Genomic DNA, 22,474 nt, shown 5'->3' with positions numbered 1-22,474 from the left:
TTAGCTTAGGCCATTGAAACCTTCTCAGCAAGAACCAAAAGATTTGATACCAATTGATAGAAATATAAGAAGATTAATTGGGAGGGGAACAATGAATTATTTATTCCTAAAATAAATCCTAGATCCCTTAGATGCCAGTACAAAATAATGTTTGAAAATTAAATACTACTGATACTCGGTAAACACACAAAATGTTGTAACTTTGTAAGTACTAATTATGCAAATCTTTAAATATTATTTGTGATTACCCTTACTTTAAATTAGTTGAAAACATATAAAAGGAAATAGCATGAACACATTTGACACCAAAATTTAACATGGAAACCCAATTGCAACTAGTTACTATTTTCACTCTTCTAAAGCGAGTTTTGTTAGGAGCCAACCCTATTAAAGGTCATAAAACACAATGTTAGGTGTGACCTTGTTAAATGATTTAATAACCCCATTAGGAGTGGCATTGTTAGAGGTCTTAAGACAATTCAATAGAATTGCCACCTTGTTAGAGGATTTACAAATAGTTGTTAAGCCAAATCTATTGAGAGATTTAGATCAATGCTACAATGGTTAGAGAGTAATAATGACATGACATGATTTCTAATGTAACTAAATTGTTGATTGAAAATCTCTATTATGGCTTGTACTTGATCCTTCTTGATCGAATATATCTTTTCAGCTCCACAAGGATATTATACTTATCATTTAGATTCACTTCCTCTCTTCATCATTATATCTTCAATAAATTCATAAATTCTCACTTTTTTTGAATCCACAACTTGACCTTATACTTATATCTTTCATATTGTTAAGTTGGCTCATATACAACTTAGAATAACTAATGTTCATTGCCTCGGTTAGCTAGAACCAATAGATAAATTAATTAAGCTTAATCTGCTAAAAAAACAAATTCCTTCATTAGCTAACCTAGCTTGGTAGACACTAACTCGGAAATGATTTCCTGTGTTAACCAATAGATACTTGGTGAACACTAAAAACTTGCAAAGATACTTTGGAAACTAAGTGATCTTAGTTAGTACTAGTTCCATCCAAATTCTTTTCATTAACTGAATGAGGTCAATTAACACTCATCTTCTCCAAACTATCCTTTGACACCTAAGTGAACTCGATAGATACTACCTTTTCACTACGAAAACACATGAATGCTCAGTAGACACAAAAAACTATGTTCATTGCCTAAGTGAACATGGTACACACACTAATAATAATATGACATTTGTGTAACATCAAAGAAAATACACAATTAATCAATTGTATCCAATAGGAATAACTCTATTTTGAGTGGCTTCTAAACTCATAAATGTTAAAAAGAGAGTTAAAGTTTGGAACAAAATATTTTTTGGGAACAATTTTGATAGAAAATCTAAAATTAAAGAGGAGTTGAAAGCTATCCAAGATAGAATACAACTGGAAGGGTATTTTATGGATTTGGTGATGGAAGAAAATGAGAATATGGTGGAGTATCATGATATAATTACTAAAGAAGAGATTTATTGGAGGCAAAGATCCAAATCTATTTGGCTAGATAAAGGTGATAGGAATTATTATTATTATTTTTCATTTGTCAACTTTAAAACATAGAGTTAAAAATTTTATTACTAGTCTTTATAAAGGGAGAACTAAGTTAACTAATGAGAACAAAATTTTGGAGGAATTGGTTTCCTTTATTTCTTATTTGATGTCATCAAATCCTAGAATTGATTTGACTAATCAAGTTGAGTTGTTAGATGTTATTCCCTCATTGGTTTCTAAAGATCAAAATATATTGTTGTGTGCTATTCCTAAGAAAGAGGAAATTTATAAAGCTATCTTCTCATTAGGAGGGGACAAGTCACCAGGCCAAATGGTTTTCCTATGTTATTTTTTTAGAAAGAGTGGAAACTAGTAGGTAAATATGTGTGTGATGTTGTTAAAGAATTCTTTAGGGCTAAAAGGATGTTGATAGATATTAATTCTACTTTCCTATGCCTAATTTGAAAGAAGATTGTTGTTGATTCCTCAGATCAATTTACACCTATCAATCTTTGCAATTTGATTTATAAAATTATTTCCAAAGTCCTTACTTTGAGATTGTTGTAAATGCTTCCTTCCCTTATATCTGGACAACATAATGGTTTTATTCATAGTAGACAAATCCTTAACTCTATTATCTCTATGCATGAGAGTATCCATTCATTATATCTCTCTAATAATCAAGGGTTTATTATGAAAATTGATATTGCTAGAGCCTATGATAGAGTAGAATGGTCCTTTCTCCATAAGATCTTATTATCTTTTGGTATTAGTGTCAATCTAGTTAAGCTTATTATGTAGATGATCTCTACTGATACGATTATTGTTCTAGTTAATGGGCGGTCTTCTACCTTATTTAAACTAACAAGGGGATTGAGATAAGGAGATCCTTTATCTCCAATCATTTTCATTATCATGGCTGATTGTCTATGTGGATATGTTAGGAAACTAATCTCTTAAGGGTAAATTAAAGGCTTGAGACCTTCTTCTCATCCTCTTATTTGTTATCATGAATAATTTTTGCATGATACAATTTTTTTATCTAAAGATGAGGTTAGGGAGGCAAGGAATCTCAAAAAGGCCCTTAATATCTATTCTTCTATTTCTAGTCAATTGATTAACTAGAATAAGAGCTCTTTTTATTTTATTAACACTCATATTTCTAGATAGCGTAAGATTGCTAATATCATTGGTTGTTCTATAGGTTCTTTTACTTTTATTTACATAGGCCTCCCTTTGGGACCTAATCCTTTAGAATATTTTTGGGAGGATCTTGTAAAGAAATTCAAGAAGAAATTGGCAAGATGGAAAAGTAATTTGTCGATTCAAGTTGGTAAAGTCACGCTTCTTAAGGCTTGCCTCCAAAGTATCACTACATATGCTTTGAGTCTCTTTATGATTCTAGCTAAATATGCTGATACTATTGATAGAATCCAAAGGAATTTTCTTTGGTCTAGATCTAAGGAGAAGAAGAGAATGGCTTTAATTGTTTAGGAGAAAATTTGTAAGCCTAAATTGGATGGTGGATTGGGCATCAGGTTTGTCAAGAGTATGAATAAAGCTTTACTTTCTAAGTAGGGTTGGAGAGTTTATCATGACAATAAGGAGTGGAGTTCTATTTGGAAACATAAATATCTCTTAGCTACTCCTTCTTTACCTTATTTTATATCTTATCCAAATGTCCAATTTTCTTTTTCTATTTGGGGAGTTGATTAGGGATCCAAAAATATTTTAATCAAGGGATGCATTTGGAAAGAGAGTAATGGGCATAAGATTAGGTTTTGGGATGATGTGTGGCTTTTGGATCATCCTTTGATTGACTATTTTGAGGATAGAACACTTGTTGATAGATGTAAATAGATTTTTTGTATTTTTTGTGGAGAATTATTGGAATAATGGTGAATAGGTTAATCTTGCTAAGATTAATATGATTTTTACCAATATTTAGTTAATTTTGAATGCTTTTCACCTTTATCCTCATATTGAAGGTAAAATGGTTTGGGAGATTGAACCAAGAGGTTATTTTAAAGTCTCATCTATTTTTAGATCTAAGGAAAAGGGAATTATAACTTTATGGGCTAAAGATTGGATTAAAGGTCTTACTCCTACAACAAAATCTTAACTTAAGAAGATCTGCAAAAAAGATGGGTTTATGTAGTCAAAAGATGTTGTCTATGCAAAATGGATTTTGAATCTAGGAATCACATTTTCTTAAATTGTAGGTTTAGTTAGAAATTTTGGAGCTATATCCTTCTCTACTGGAACTTAGATTGGGTTCAACATAATAATACTGATCAATGTTTCTAGAGTTAGACTTGTCCTTCTTAGGATATTGATATTGATTTTATGTGGAAAATTTCTCTACCCCATCTTTGGTGGGGAATTTGGAAAGAAAGAAATAATAGAATTTTTAGAGACAAAGAAATTCTTGAGTGGGTTCTTGGTCACTAATGGGGACACAACCCAAGAACAAAATGGAACCAACAGAAAAAGGAAAAATTATATTAACTGAGAAAATAAGCTAGTACAAATAGTATAGAGAAAATAAACTTTAGAACATGCCCTAAGGGCTTACAATAGCATAAATCTGGAGAATATTTCTCCTTTTAGTACCTCCTCTCAAACTCCACTCCGAACTGCCTTTTACAATGCCAGAAATCTCCTTAAATAGACCTCGGAGGGTTAAGGACTAGGAGTACATTCTAGAAAGTGCTAGTAGGCATCCACCAACAAAATAGAAGGTTCCGGAAGTTGTGTTAGAAGTCAGTGCAAATCTAGAAGAATCCAAAAACGGTAATCGAACTTCCGAGAGGCATAACTTTTGAACCGTAGCTCCGATTGACGAACCATTTACATTTTTGAAAAGCTCTCGAAGCGCTCTATAGCCCTATGGAAAATCTTTTCTCGTCCCCCATTTTTTGACCCTTTTTGAGGTCATTTAATGCCTCAAACCTGACTTTGAAGCATTCTTAGGAGGTCTCCAAAACCTGAAAAACTGCAATAACTTTCAAACCGTGGGGCCTATTGACCTGATTATTTTTTTGGAATGCTCTAAATCATGATTACATTCATCTGACCAATTCAAACCTTCTAGTTTACCGAAATGATGGCCCAAATACATGCTCCTATTTTTTTGGGATTTTCAAATGCACTGATAGTTGAACTATGAGAGTTGGAACCTTTATTTGAACCAAATGGGTATCCAAAAATGTAAAGACATGAAATAGAAACTAAGTCTAAGTACATTTTTTTGGGTGACACAGGATTGCCCTTATACCTCTGGATGCTCCTGCATTAGTCACAATATCATCAAAGCTATCAAGGAAAACTTAAATCTCATAAAATATTAAGTGATGAAATCCAAATTAACAATCCTTTGGAAACTAAAAGCTATAAAACCAAAATTCATGATCAAAGACAAAGTGTTAAATGGGATTCTCCACCTATGGGTTGAATTAAAGGTAATTTTGATGTTATTGCTAAAGGTGATCCTTGTAAAGCTAGTTGTGGAGGTGTATTGAGGGACCATACCAGTAGAATTGTTGATACTATTTCTATTCTTATAGGGATACCTACTAGACATAAAGCAAAGGCTACATCTACTTTGTATACTATGAGGTTGGCAGTGGATTATAGTTATCATAATCTTTGGCTAGAAGAAGTCTCACTCAACATTATTAATATGCTTAATAAAAAGAGCCCAATTACTTGGAAGATTGAGGGAAGTATAATGGAAATTAAAAACCTAATTAATAAAATTTGATAATGTTTTATTTTTGCATGTTTTTCAGGAGGGTAAATCAATTTTTGATTGGATTTCCAACCAATATATCTATAGGGAAAGTAAGTTAAGTTGGCAATCTAACCTATTTAAGGAAGTGGAGCTAACGGTGATAGCTAATTATGAAAAGATAGATGTTAGAAAGGAAAGATTTTCTAAGATTGGAAAATTTATTTAAGGTGAGTGATGGGTTTATGGAGGATAGTATGAGTTTCCCTAGGAAGTAATTTGATGCTATTATGACTTGCATTCAACATGTATGTAAGGTTCATTTATACTTGGTATTGATGAACTTCTTGACCCAGCTCTTGTTGCAATCTCTGACAATGCGAGAGAATATGGGCTCAAGCTGCTCAACAATGCTAAAAATAGTATGATAGATAATCTATCAAATGACTATTTCACAAGATAGAAGAGCTCAAGGAGAAAGAAATCTAGAAGGATGACCACATGAGAAGTAGTGACCAGGGACATCATGCTAACTAGGAGGATCATATCTCAATGGTTGAAAAAAGAATTCTAAGGATGGGAACTTCTAATTAGAACCTAGCTAATCAAGTGATTACAACTTTGAACACCCTGAATGAGAATATCAATAGTTTGGTTGAATCTTTGAAGAAAGCTAGCTTTGGTGGGGAAAAACAAGATAAGGTCAGTATGGACTATGGAAAAACTAAGGAAGAAAAGAAAGAGACCAGGGGATTGGTGCATGATCAGAACTAGGACCAAGTGGGTGTGAAAAACCAGAGTGCCAATGAAGCTACAAAGACTCTACAGGTTCTAGATAGGGAGAACTAATAGTTTTAATTTTCATTTTCTATTTATTCCTTATCTAGGGTTGCTATTTTTTTATTTCCTAGCCATGATCTTGTCTTTTTATTTTGGATTTTTATAAGTAGATGCATACTAGCTAGACTTTACTTATTATTTATATTTCTAATATTATGTAAAACATTTGGGTTTTAGGATCCCTATAAAACCTATTTTACTTAATAAAAAAATATTACTCCTTTTTTAAGTTTCCATTTCTTACGTGAATTGCAAGGGAAAACAAGATTTCAAGATGGGAGGGGAACCTAGAAAGCAAGAAAATAGTAATTGCAGGGAATGGAAGGAAAATGCTCCTGTGTGGGAGATTCTATAGAAGGGGAAAGTTATGACTTTCATTGAGAGAGTCCATGGGTATAAACCTTACATTACAAAGATCTTTTTAAAAAATTGGTTAGAAGAAAGAGTCACTTTGCATGGGGTCATAGTGAATTTGACTAAAGATTTCATCTTTGAGCTTATAGAGATTCTAGTGGAAGGGATAAAATTCAGTAAGGAAATCCAATCAAATGTGGCTTTTAAGAAATTCTCAAAGATGGAAGCTAAAGAGAAAAATTTGGAGAAAAATGGAGACTTCTATAACCTAAAACAAATTAAGGTTATTTGGAGGGGCGTGCTCTCATGTATCTGTGAGTACTTTATTCTTAATGGTAAGGCAAAGAGGGTCCATAAATTTCACTTTGTTTTACTAAATCATTTTAGGCATAAATATTGGTTTTCCTTTCCATTTTATCTAAAGTACTCTTTTCTTCAAAGCCTATATACTTGTAGGAAGAAAGATTCCTGACCTATGCTTCATGAAGGATTAATTTTACTTATAGAAAATTTTGGTAAAAGCAAGGCTATCAAGCCTTCTCTAGTTTTGGAGAAGAGGAAAGTGTTTGGTAATGTTGCTCATTCTAAGAGATTTATGGTTAAAAGCGAGGTGGGCTCTAGTGATAGCAAGAGTATAAAAAAGATTTCCAAATAGGAGAGGAATAATAAAAAATTAGAGGAAATTAGTGAATCTAAGAATTTTGACAATGATGACAAGAAGGAAATAAGGGAACTTAGTTCTAACCTAGATTGTTACTTTGGGAGCAAAGGGGTGTCAACTGGTAAAGATATTGTGGAGGGTAGCAAAGACATAATTACTAACTTGAATGTTGGGTTGGAAGCCCTCAAGGAGGATGAAGAGAAACAAAATGTTCACCCTCTCCATCTAAAGAGGAATGATAATGAGGAGAAAATGGAGAAGGATACTGTTAAGGAAATTGAGGATAAATACTATTTTCCTAAGGACAATAGCTTGAGTAAAGAGAGAAAAGAAGAGAGGACAAAGAAGCAGGATGTCAATACTAATATCTAGATCAATACAATTACTACTGATATTGAGCTTGAGATTAGGGCTATTGAAGATTGTACAGGAGAATCTCCTAAAGCCAAATTATCCTTTCTTTACACCCTGAAGCTTAAAGTGGAGGCTTCTAGTCAAGTAATTTCTTGCCTTTATAATGAAATCATGGTACTTAAGAAGAAAATGGGGGTTATGCAAAAGGAGCTAGACTAGGAACACACCATGAGGGCTTAGATGGAAATAAAATTTGGTAACATCCCTCGTAAGCTCAAGGAATATGAATAGGAGCTCTGTTACTTAATCAAGTCAAAGAGTGGAACAAGTCACTTCTAGTCTATGTGCTATGGTGACCAATCTGGATAAGAAGAGCAATGAGGAGATAATGTCTCTAGGTAATGTTGGGATGGGGAGTCCAAGTGGACCTAGTAAGAGAACTAGGCAAAGCATAAGGAAAAATATCACTAAGGTTCTTGAGTCTCCTATTTTAGCTTTGGCTAAAATTATCCAAAGCATTGTAGAAGTAGGTAAAGAGGTGATGAATATCATCAAAGAGCTATTGTAGGTGCTTGTCATGGGTGCCGATGTGATGGTTACAAGTTCATCTAGTTTTATTGGTTTTTATTTTTATTTTTTAGCTTGTTAAAAACTTTAGGTTCTAGGTCCTTGTAAAACTATGTTGTTTATTCTAGTTGAAACTCCTAGGTTTTAGGTTCATCGAAGATCCTCTACACTCTAGGTGTATTAGACTATCTAATGCTAGCTCCACTAGCATAATACTGGTTACTCTATGCAAGCTAAGTAGACTGATTTCACTTGTTGTGTTGAGCATTACGATAGCTCCTAGCATTGGAACTACTGCCACCACTCTATGTTGGAGGATAAGTTTCTTCCTAATATTGATTACCTTTAGAAGGAGGTTTCCTACTACCTCCTGCTCCCTAATTACCCCTTGATCCCATTGCTAACTGACATGATCTCTCCTATTCTCTTCTTGATTAGGGCATATGTGGATAGACTCATGTACACTAGTGTTTCTACCTCATCCATGATCTCTACCACATCCTAGGATATGATCTCTAACAAAAGATCTTCTTGCAGATACCATCCTACAATAATATCCAAGATACAAGATGCTATAATAACCATAAAGCATACTACTGTAAGGCATAAATGGAAAAAACATGTTTTCAAAATAGTATAAGTTTAATTTTTAGTTTTTCCTATTTTTACTTTTAAGTATATTTCATTTTTTAAGTCCAAGTAATCAGGTTTGAAAATATACAACTAAAAGTTTAAGTTCTATTTCAGTTCAACTAGTTCAAGTTTTAGTTTGAAATAGATATACATAATAGTTTAAGTTTCATTTTAGTTCAACTAGTTAACAACTAGTGGCATTCCAATATACCAAGAGCTCCCAATGTAGAACTCAGGCTCTGATACTAGATGTAACACCCTACCAAGTGAATCCAAAAGAATTAACCTAAAGTTTTACTAAGTTTTCCAAACATTTTTATTTTTAAAGAAAGAATAATACACACATCAAGCATAAAGTAGCGGAAGCAATAACATGCAATCATCTATAAGAAAACATAATAGATTACATTCCTTAAGGATCCCAATGTAATGCCCTGCCAAGGGATCCAAAGAATTAATCTAAAATTTCACTAAATTTGCCAAACAATTTTTTTTTAATACATGAAAGATAAACCATTCACAACTTATACATAGTAACGAAAGCATTAGCATCAATTCAAGTATACATAACAAGTTACATTCTTTCAGGATCCCCTAATGTGGAATTACATCTAAATTAACTATTAATGATTCCATCTAATCCTACATCCACATAAAATAATAATAAAAAGTCCAATGTTCATAAATTACAATTCTAATTGCTCGATCATCCACTGTACACGCCACAGGGTATGAAAGGCTTAAAAGAATAAACATCCATGTAAATAGAATACATCCTCATCCAATATTAATCCATGATGCAATTAAATTAAATGAAACCACATGTCATACATGATATATCATCACAAAAGATATAAACATCCATCATAAAAGATAACTATATATCACAAACATAAATAACTAAGTGCACGGTTCCTCCCAATTGTAAATAGCATCATTAGACCATCATGGATCCTAGCCATCCCTCTGTGCGTAACATTCCAAATCATAGAAGAGATCATCAGTATTAACATAGTAGGAATGTCACTCCTAAACATACTACATCATATGCAAAAAGTAATCTAACATGCAAAGTAAAACATAAGATAACATCATCTAACATATGTGAATCATCAATATAAGAAACATACCAGTAAATACATCCATCATAGGGTATATCATCTATCACAATGATCCAAGAATAGAATGAAGATAAATACCAACCAAGAATTCTCCAACCATGGTGTCTATGGATGGATCTCAAATGATAAGAGTGGAAATGTACTACCACCCGACCACGTGAAACCTAAATGGTCCACTCCCACCGCATTGAGGAGATAATCTCAAGTCCCAAACAGGTTATCAAACCACATAGCACAAAAAATCTCTAAGTCCAGGAATCCTAAAAGTATACTAACTCAAAGGTTTTAAATCACAAAACCGACATCTAATCCCATAGGCAAAACAAAGACATATAGGAAACCCACTATGCAAGTAGGAAAGTGTCATCGTACAGATCATCCTAGAGTTACCCTGGCAGTCTCTCAATAGACCCTAGCCCCCTAAGTGATCCCTATGTGGCCACTAGTATCCTCTCATATAGATGAGGCATACTATGAAATGCAAGGTCACAACCAAGTGTTCTCTCTACTCCCATCCTAGTCTGTACAAGCACTCAAGGCATAGGCGAGAACATAAAATTATCTTGTTAGGTTCATTTAATCCCCATTTAGTGTAATTTTTTTCACTTATTAAAACAACTTACAATGAGTTACCTTGGCCACCACTTAGGGCCCCGGCCCCCATTGCAAGCCACTTCTCAACACTACAAGTAGATAACCTACCCTAAGCTCATGGAATCATAAATTTCAAAATCACCACAATCCTATACAAGTGACTGGAAAGAAATACCAAAAGATAATCCACAATAAGAATATCAAATATCCACAACAAAAGCATCAAATCTCCATGAGCAACTAAAAAGCATCCATTAATAATCATGACCACAACAGTTCTCTATTGGAAACTAAAGGTATCACTGATAATCAAAAGTAACGATTGGTTCTCAATAACCAAAATATATCTCAAAATCATACTGATCGAAGACTCCAAAATGGTTGAGTCAAAACATGTCACAACATGATATCATCAAGAAATAAATCAAAATTTTAGTCCCATCATGGTGACTGGAAAGTAATCCAAGGATAACTGATCGATGACTCAAAAATGGTTAAGTCAAGTGTCTTAGATACATATAACTCAGCTTCACTCAAGAAGACTGATGAGCAATAACAATCAATAAATACAAACATCTCATCGAACATACCATCACATTACCATGGTTGAGTTTATAAAAAATTGAGATCAAAAGACATCATCATGACATCACAATCATAACCCCCGAGCCTCTGGTAGACTTCTATAACTAGTCAACACTAGTCAACCCAAAAACCCAAAACAAGAAGCATAGAGAAAACACAATGCAAGCACATATTTTGGTTTGCTAAAAATTACATGGTTGAATTAAGTGTGGAGGTTTCAGTTTTCTGTTTACAAGTATACTTCAAGTGTATAAGATTTATCATTTGACCTACAAGTCAGCCCGTTTGTTCCCTCGATAGGATTATCCTTCCACTTTTTAAAATAATATTCTAAGAATAACTTAAGGGTAAATATTTACTCATTAAACTAATCTTCTTTGACCCTTAATTAAATTATTCAGTTCATTTGCTAAGATCCATGTTACTAATTGAATAACTCTTCCTTATCATTAATTCAACTTCTCCAAACAAAACCAAACAATCACTATTCTTTTAAATTATAACAAAGCCAGTTATCAATCTTCGAATTAATCATCATTAAATTAATTAATAATGTACAAAATCCATGACTCTATATCATTCTAATAGTTCTTGATTAAAACTCAATTAAGTATCACTAAAATTTAAGTCTCTTATTAAATCATCACTAACAACCATTAAAATACCTAAGGTCATTATTCAAGTCATGAAAGTACGACTTGTCAACTTCGATGTAAATACTTCACAACTTTTCTAGAGGAATCGATATTAGCATATCAATTAAAACTTTATTACATAGCTTAATTACTAATTTAATTTAATTAACTCTAATTAATTAATTTAATTAACTCTAATTAATTAATTTAATTAATAATTACATAACCAAACCAACAACCCAATGAATATTAGTTGATTAATAACTAACTATAATTTATAAGTTAAAAGTCAACTATAATCCAGTTCTCCTATATTAATAGTTCAATAATGACTTGTTATTATTTAATAACAAGTTATATTGGAAATCTTATTAATAAATCTATAATGACTACATTGGTCACTCTTTCCAATGAATACTAATATTTCCTTAACAAATTCGTATTATCGATAATCATTTCAAATTAAGACTCTATCGCATAACTTAATTGTTAATATCATAACTAATAATTCAATGATTATTATCAAGCGAGAAGACTCTCTGCTACCCTAAGGATATCCTGTATTTAATTTTGATCCTCAATAAATAACTTACCCATTGAATTCCAATAATCAATTAGTAATTCTAATGAACTCAAATAATTGCATAAATCAAAAACTTCAATTTATAATATGTTCTATGATTAACCTTAATTAAACTAAATTTAATTAAGTTAATTATTAAATTCTAACTATATTAATATCTCTCCTCTTTTAATAATAATTGACAAATTATTATTAATACTTTTAATTCATTTTTTTTTTCAATAAGTCAATTTACAATTTCGAGAACCCCAAAATAATTGGTAACTTAAATATTTAAACTCATAAATTCTACTATATCACTTAATTGAAATTTTAATGACTTGATTAATTACTTAAATAAATTTCTATTAATATCATATATATATATATATTCAATAACTTAATCATACTTAAATATCAAATTACAATATTATATATATACACATATATATACATATACATATATATATATAATTAACATTTAATAACTTTATTATATAAAAATCAAATTACAAATTCGATGCTAATATTAATATCATATGAAATTGAATTCAATTCATATCATATATTTTACCAACGCCAATATTAACAGAACGAGTATATTGCATGTGTACCCATCATCCGTGATATCGATGTCACCATGCGACAGTAATTGGTGACTGTACCATCACCAATCACAGGTACACTACAGTCACTGCGACTTCTATTCGTAGGCCAAGGGGGTACGAAATTCATCCCTCCCCAATATATATATTTTAAAATAACATTTTAAAATAAACTTTTTCAAAACGATTTTCCTTTTTAATACATGTTTAAATAAACACTTTTGCCATATGCAATTCGAATTTTATAAATAAAGGTTTCTTACTGCGATTTACACAAATATATACATATATGTATATATGTATGTATGTATCTATATATGTATGTATGCATATATGTATATGTATATATATATATATATATATATATATATATATATATATATATATATATATATATATATATATATATATATATATATATCTGTGTGTGTGTGTGTGTATATACACACGTATATGTATAAATATGTGTGTATATAAGTATATGTATATATATGTGCACACACATATATACATATACTTATATACACACATATATATACATATACATATATATATACACACACACAGTTTGCTATCAAACATAATTACAATTTTATTTTTTTTAATATATATATATATATATATATATATAAATATATATATATATATTTATATATATATATATATACATACATATATGTGTGTGTGTGTGTGTGGATTTTATATATTTAAAAAGAGAATACATATATAACTTAAAACAAAAAGGGCTTTTCAGATTCCTTCAATTAAGAATTTTTCTTTTGAAATAATTGTTCTCTAACTATACTCATTAATCCATCTAATAGGTTTGCCTACAAATTTTGAAACCCTTTTTAAATCTATTTCTCAATTCGATTCTAATTCGAACCCAAACCTGATTTAGAACTAATTTTCTTTCTTAAATTGAAACTACGGTTTTCTATTGTTTTCTTTGCAACCAAGAAAAAATTAACATACATATCTAGATTCCAATTTCAAAATCATAGATTCAATCACAGAGAATATTCAGACATAGATAACAGACACAAAGAAGATAGGAAGAGAGAGAGTGCAAATAGATTATGCAAAAATCACGAGTGCAGCTAGACACTGATGCTAATTTGCTATGCCTCAGAAGTCCATAGAAAAATCCCTTCCTTCTCCAGCATTCACCATTCCTCCAAGGATCAAACCAACCAAAACCTCCAAGTGACTAGAAGTGCTTGTAGAAGCATATGAGCTTCTCAAATGCATGTAAGTTTGTCCAAACACACTAGGAGAGCCTCTATTTAAAGGCCTCTAAGATGCATCTAGAATTTCTCTAAAAACAACCATAAGGTGTTGACAACTAAGCATGAGTCCTTTCCAACCTTCTAGATGAGTCATAAGCTTGTAGACACCATGTGCTTAATTTGTGCGCCAACTCCTGTGTTGTTGACAACACGTGCATAATTAGAGTGCAAACTCCTATGTTGTCTACATGACAACTCCCGAGAATTTGCAAACTCCTATGTGAATAATAATGCACATTAATTAATATAATATTTACTTTACTCTTTTCAATTTAATTTATTAATTTTTAAATCTTATCCACTTACATTAATAAATCCACTTGTTCTTATATTAATATATTTATATTTTATCACATGCACACATCATGCAATCTAGAATCTTTTAATAATTTTAATATCTTTTCCACTTTTAAATTCATTTTCGAAACTTAATTGCTAAAATATTTATTAACTTAAATAAATATTATCACATTCCAACTTTAAAATTATAACTTTTATCTTCAAATTTAATTATTTTATTTAATTAATTTTCTAATTAATTAAATAAAATAAATATTAAAATATCATATTAATTTTCCATTAAATTAAACCATTAATTAAATCTTTTAATTATGCTTCATTAATAGAAAATACTCCAAAGACTCACAAGGTAAAATATGAAAACCCATCATAGCCAAAATATATACAAAATCAAACCAAGGGTTAATATCACAAATTACATCATCTGACGCATTCAGAGGGTACTCAACTTAGATGCTTGTCCTAATTTCCAATTAGGACAAATGGCTTAAAGGGTTGGAATTTGGACTTGAGAATTTATCTCCCCTCTCTTACCATTGAGATAATGTGATAGGGTATGCTCATCCTAGCAATTTAGGGAAGTCGATACCCAGTACCTGCAACTTGCATAAAATCCACGCATGTACAAGCACAATATATACTAAACTAAATAGACAATGGAAGGAAGTGATGCATCATGTAGATCTTGACTAGCAGGTAACTACAACCCCCTTAACCACATCAAACATGCCATACATAAAGAAAACAAACATGCACACCATACGCATGCAAGTATGGGGTAAGTATCCATAAGAAAACAGATGTGATAGTAAACTATCTAACTAATCATCATCAATAATTGCAAACACTATAATAATCATCATGCATACATGAAATGTAAAGTCTAAGTGATCTCATCACATATCAACTGAATCCATAGCACAATATCTGATAGTCTCAAAACAATGCTGCTAACCATCAACATAAAACCAGCCCTAAAAGAGTTCGACAATGATAACAAAAATGCGACCTAGGGGCAGGCACTACATCCATCCCCCTAGAATTAGACTTACTGCTAGAAGCCTGCAAGAACGAAAAACTAAGATACTCACTATGCAGGTCCAATTGAACCCTTTCCCCTCGTAGGAGAATATGATTCCACTGGTGACCCTACAACACACTTAGAGAAATATGATTCTAGTTTAATAGTAAATCAAAAACATATTGTTCCAACATTCGTCCTTTTAAGAACTATTGAAATAGATCTCCTAAATATTCTAAAAAGGAGCAACATAATGCCTACAAAGATAATCAAAGGCATACTACCTTAAAACATAGATAAGAGATACATGTTTTGCAACTAGAATGAGTTTCAATTTTTGGTTTTGCCCTCATTTAGGTTTAAGTAGAATTTTCAATTTTGAAAGCTAAGTGTTGAAGTATGAAAAATATGCAAGTAATAGTTTTAAGTTTTTTTTTAGCTCACTTAGTTTCAAGTTTTAGTTTGAAAGAGATACACATGATAGTTCAAAGTTTTTGTTTTGTTCAACTAGTTAACAACTAGTGGCATTCCAATATACTCGGAGCTCCCAATGTTGAAACTCGGGTTCTGATACCCAAGATGTTGAATCACATTTAAATTTAATTAATACTAAGTCTTGGAAATACCACATCCATATGAAAAAATAATAAAAAGTCTAAAGTCCATTTAAATAATATACATTTTTTTTGAATGCCACTTTGCAATAAAATTTGGAATACTCAATCATCTATTGTGCATGTCATAGGGTACAAAAGGCTAAAAGAATATACATTTATAAAAATAGATTACATCATCTCTTTTAGATCCATGATACAAAGTACTGTAAGAATTTTTCTAAGGGCAGAATTCACCCAAGAACTAAGAACTCAAACACAAGCACACAGTAGACCAAAGTAGACAGAGTATGATTAGAATAAAAATGTATTCAATAACTTGATGTCAAAGTACACTAGGAGTGCTTGATTATAAAGGCTATAGGAGAGCTTCTAGAATGCATAGAAGTTAGCACCATGAAGTGTCACAAAACCAAGCACATGTCCACCAAATATGGATTATCCTCCATTAAGCATGGAAGTAAGTGTGGTGATGAGAGGATAAGCCTAGAAGGGTGGGACATGCAAAATAGTGTTGTAGACACCATGTGCTCAAATAGAGTTGCGTACTCCTATGTTGACAACATGACAACTCACAAGGTTGCACAAACTCCTAAGTGTCTCATAAATAAAAATAATAAAAATAATATAATATAATTAAATAATGCATTAACCTAAGTAAACTTAAGTAAGTGTAATAAGTAAATACTTATTTACACCAACACCCTCCCTTACGTGCAACTTAGGAGAATTCCCTTAAGCTTATGAACTAGGATGAAGATGCAGAATGGGTCCTGGCTACTAGGCCATGTTAGGTACCCATGTACATAATGAAATGCAAATCTCCCATAAAGCGAGGAAAGAGGGAAAACCTCATGGGAAAAACCCTCCCCCAAAAAGAGATAGAAGAGGATGCATCGATGGATGGAGTAATCAAGACCCCCCCATTATGACATACATCCAATATATACATAAGAGAATAAGAGAATGAAGAGAGATAGAATAGGCTCCAACCCCAAAAGAAGAATGCCAACAAGTGAAAGCTACTCTAAAGAAGAAGCTGGTCCATGAATGTAGAATGGTGTTCCTCCCCTTAGGAAGAAACAATGCCCAAGGTACAATCCTAAAGATGTGTGCTGGCCTAGAAACCTGCTCAAGTATCCCTGAATTGATGCTGAAGTTCACCCCTTCCAACTGTGCTGAAAAGAATGAATGCAGATTGGACAAGAATGTCTGCTGAACCTGTTCCACTAAACCATCTATCTCCTATACTGACAAAGAGATGTCCACTAATTGATGTTCATAAGGATCCACAATCACACCAACCTATTCAGATTGATCATGTCGAGAATGGACTTGAGGTTCAAAGTGAGCCCTCACAACAACTGTAGAAGTATCATCATCAATGAGAAGATGTGTGTCCTCAGGTCTATCTCCCAAGTCAAATGAAGCTGGAGCTAGAAGACAAGATGTACCATGCTGAGATGGACCTTTCACTATGGTAATGTAAGCACATGGACTAGACTGATGTGACCTCCCACTGCAACTATCAATAGAACCCCACATGTCTAAAATTGTTGAAGCACTAGTGTTGGTGTCACTATCAGTTTTCACTATGTATGATGTGCAGAGAGGAGTAGAGGACAAGCTCAGAGAACTTTCCTCAAAGTGAAAATCCTTCTCCACAAAAATCTCATGAGTCTCTGGATCCATCAGTCTATAAGCCTTCACATTGTCTTAATAACCAATAAAGGTACAAGGCCTAGGTGACAGTGTCTTGCAACTCCTAGAGGATAGGTTTTCCCATGCTAGACAACCAAAGACCCTAAGGTGACTCACAACCAATTTTCTATTGCACCATGCCTCAAAAGGAGTCTTTTCATCTAAGGCCAGATGAGGAGACCTATTAAGTATGTGAGTAGCACTACTAATGGCTTCAACTTCAAGTGTAGGATCAAGAGACTTGGCCTTTATTATGCAACTTGCCATGGTCTTGAGAGTCCTAATCCTCATAGCTGCAACATCTATCTTGTGTGAACTGAATGTTGGTGGGTTCTGAATATCAATTCCATCAATTTTACAAAAATTCTTAAGTTTTCTATCAACATATCTGTTCTCATTGTCCACCCTTAGTACTTTGATGGCTTTCTTTGACTTGTGTTCAACATGAGCCTTAAAGTCTTGAAGCTTATGAACTATTTCATTCTTGTGATGAAGGAAGAAGACCCAAGTGAATCTTGAAAAGTCATCAACAAATGTATGTAGTGGCCTTGGCTGACTGAAGTCACTACAAATGGTCCTGCTAATACCATGTGAACTAGCTGAAGAACAATTGGAGCTCGAGAAGACTTCCCTTTATCATACTTCTCCTTAAGATGCATATCCATAGAACAAGATGAACACTCCCCCTTAGAAAAGCTAATGTTGGGTAGACCTTTGACCATGTGTTTTGAGAAAAGTTGCAGAAGAGAGCGGAAGTCAAGGTGACCAAACCGCTCATGCCATAAGTTATTTGAAGAATTTATGTGAGTTAACAAGGCTTGAGAAGAACTCTTAGGCACAAAATGGGTGAATGAATAAAGCCTCCTGTCATCATTGACTTTCCCCACTGCTACTAATGAATCATCTTTGAGACTTTGCACCATCATTGAATCTGGAAGGAACTCAAGCTTATGACCATCTCCAAGGTGAGTAATTTGGTAAACTGATAGGATATTAGAGCTTAGATTTGGAACGTAGAGAACATCTTTGAATTCCCCATCTTCCATTTCAACATGTCCTTTCCCTTCAACTTCCATCTTAGCATCATCTCCCACAAAGATGTGTGGTACCTTTGACTACTTCAATGAAGAAAAGTCTTCCCTTGAAGAACCCATGTAGTAAGAAGCACCTAAGTCAAGTATCCATTCCGAAGAAGAAATTGTGTTTGAGTTCTTAGTTCTTAGTGCTTAACCTTTACCCTTCAAAGAGGTAGGAGTAGAATCCTTGGAAGTACTTGGCACTTGAATCTTATTCTTCTTGAGTAGATTTTCTAACTCATCAATTCTTTTTGTCTTGCAATGATGCTCGTCATGATTTGGCTTTTTACAGTATGCACAAAAGAGTTTTTCCTTCTTTTCATTACTTCCTTTCTTATTGGAAGAAGAACCACCTTGTTGAGAGGAGTCATGTTGTGTCTCAGATTGTGATTTTTGCTTCCACTACTTCTTGTTTTTGTTTCTTTTTCCCCTTTGATTAGATTTATGATCATCACTAGCTACTAAGGCTTTGGTCTTAGATGACTTGAGAAGACCAAAATCCACCAAGTGATATTATTCAACGATCAACATGTCTGTAAATCCATCAAAGGAAGGCTTCTGGTAAGAAAATCCCATGGTCAACTTGTGAGTATTAAAGCTCGAAACAAAGTTGGCATACTTAGTAGGTAGCTTCTTCAGGATGTGATGTATCAACCTATCATCCTTCATTGGATTTCCACAATCATTTAGAAGTGCCCTATACTCATTGACTTTGATGATATAATCCTGAATTGTGTCATAATTTTTAGGATCTAAGAGAAGTAGATCATCCTCAATCTAAAATCCTTTTTTTCATCCACTTTACCATACAACTGTTCAATTTTATCCCAAGCTTCCTTAGATTCTGAACAATTTTTAATGTGAAAGAGAAGATCGCTACGTACACAACACTTGATAACACCTAAAGCTTGTTGGTCTTGAATTTTCCAATTAATGAGTTCTTTAGCATTAGTAGGTTGGGTAATTGTACCATCAACATATAAACTATATCCTTTTTCCATTAATCTACTCCATGCAATATCTTTCCATGTAGAATAGTTGTGTGAAGTTAAAGGAGGACATTTAAAATTCATGATGCAGAAATGAAAGAGCACAAAATAGAGACACAAGAACATTGTACGCACCCCCCCTTTTCACTCAATCAAAAGACCCCCCCCCCCAAAAAAGATGCTTTGGCACTTTATAAGTAGTGCATTTACAATGGGCCATTTGTCAAAATAAACAAAGTGAACTTTTTGATTTTTCTTTTACAACTACCTTATGAGGCTTAAATCTGTCACTTAAGCATTGTATCTTAGTTTTACAACAATTCTAAAAAGAATCAAAGCTTTATAATGCCAAAGAAGGCCTAATTCTGAAAGTGAGAAATTGGTCCACACAACCCTAGAATTTGACTTTAGATCTAGAAAGTAGATAAAAAAAACATGCACTTTCAAAAAAAATAGATCCTGAAAAGGTGACCAGATGTGCCTGTACGGAGCTTCTGAAGTTGCAAAATGTAGGATTATGCAGGTACAGTCACCAAAAAATGCAAATTCTACAAAATTTGTGCACCAAAACTAGAAAACAACATCACCACTTGCAAATTCAAGAAATTTTACCTGATTTCAAAAAAAATTGCACCTGAATCAAAGTTCGGATGGCCAAGTTAGGAGCTCGCAAAGTCAAGCTGCCAAACTAAAAAGTAAATTGGAGAGGGGTTTGGAGGAGAAATTGCGAAGTTAAATTTGATGGTCAAATGACTATCAATGCAATTTTAAAATGCCCTAGAATGACGTTCAGATGGGCATCAAATTTAAGGCAGTGAAATGATGGCATCAACAAAAAAGACTGCCCCCTGCTGACGTGGCAGACATGGCAGACCGGATCCGTAATGTATGGAATGTACAAAAAGGAACAGTGTGGTAGGGTGACTGGTCATATGAACCAATTATGTTAGTGCTGATGTGGATTGCTTCGTACTGCTGACTGGGCGAGTTGTACATGGCTGTGCATACAGTCAGATGCTAACTAATCTCCACATTGTGGGTGCAAATTGTGGGGACACTATCCATGCTAGCGACTATGATCATGCTACATGGCATGAGAGGTGGAGGTAGGAGTCATGTTGAGAGATTAAATAGCAGCCATCGACGGTGTACCAAAATTCAGAAAGCTAATGCCAATTTTTTGTGGGAATGATCCCACATTGCAGAGGGTCAGGAAGTCTGAACTCTATATAACATAGAGTCCACAGCCAATAAAGTAAATTGCCCACCCACCAGCTAAGGGCTTGACCTTGCTGTGTTCTGTCAGTTACCGGTGAAATTTTAAGCACTGTACACCGGTGGGTTGACTTGGGCCACTGGGATGACGCCAGTTGCCAGGAATTATGTTGTTGCTTGCTAGTTGTGTTGAGGATCGGGCCAGGGCAGTGGAGGTCATCAAGAATTGGATTTGGCTGGTTGGGGTATAATATTAACCTGCAAATTTAATACAAAGCCAAAAACCTACGAAAATGATATACAAAATCCCACCAAAATGTGCAGTACAAGATCTGACAGCTTGTCAACCCATACTGCAAATTTTTTTTTCTTTGACAGACTATATAAAAGAGATCCGAAAATATAAAAAAATTACAGAGAATTATAGATCCAAAAATTAATAATCAGATCAATAAAAACAATCATACCCAATTTGCAAATCAGTGCTTTCGAGGGCCGGTTTGAAAAAAAAAAATTGCCTCATGATCAACTTTCAGCCAAAATAGGCAAATTTATAGTCAATCTTCACCAATTCAGCACTCTGAATGCAACAGAGAGGTCAGATCTGGCTCTAGATGCTCCCAATTTTTGTAGCACTCTAAATTCAGGTTGAGGTGATGAAGCAAGCAAGAGGTCTCGAACAGCTTGTGATGAGAAAATCTCCAAGTTGCTCTGATACCATGTAAGAATTTGCCTAAGGGCAGAATTCACCTAGGAACTAAGAACTCAAACACAAGCACATAGTAGACCAAAGTAGATAGAGTATGATCAGAATAATAAAATATTCAATAACTTGATACCAGAGTACACTAGGAGTGCCTAACTATAAAGGCTATAGGTGAGCTTCTAGAATGCATAGAAGTTAGCACCATGAACTGTCACACAACCAAGAACATGTCCACCAAATATGGATTATCCTCCATTAAGCATAGAAGTAAGTGCGGTGATGAGAGGATAAGCCTAGAAGGGTGGGACATGCAAAACAGTGTTGTAGACACCATGTGTTCAAATAGAGTTGTGTACTCCTATGTTGTCAACATGACAACTCACAAGGTTGCACAAACTCCTAAGTGTCTCATAAATAAAAATAATAAAAATAATGCAATATAATTAAATAATGCATTAACCTAAGTAAACTTAAGTAAGTCTAATAAGTAAATACTTATTTACACCAACAAGTACAATATAATAAATAAAATCATCCATCATAAAAATATAACTATCCATCATTACAATCATCCATCATAATGCACAGAGATAGAATGAAAGGAAATGAAGACAAGGAAGCTCTAGCCATGGTATTAATGAACAGATCTCAATGGTAAGAGTAAAAAGTACAACCACCTGACCGTGTGGTAACCTAAAAAGGCCCACTCCCACCATGTTGAGGAGATAGTCTCAAGTCCCAAACAGGATATCAATCCAACGATCAAAAGTAGTCTCTAAGTCCAAAAAACCTTAT

This window comes from Cupressus sempervirens, chromosome 4 (genome assembly GCF_028749045.1).
Source record: "Cupressus sempervirens isolate cs-2001-9-10 chromosome 4, ASM2874904v1, whole genome shotgun sequence".
In the NCBI taxonomy this organism is placed as follows: Eukaryota; Viridiplantae; Streptophyta; class Pinopsida; order Cupressales; family Cupressaceae; genus Cupressus; species Cupressus sempervirens.
Note: the sequence above shows the minus strand (reverse complement) of the source record.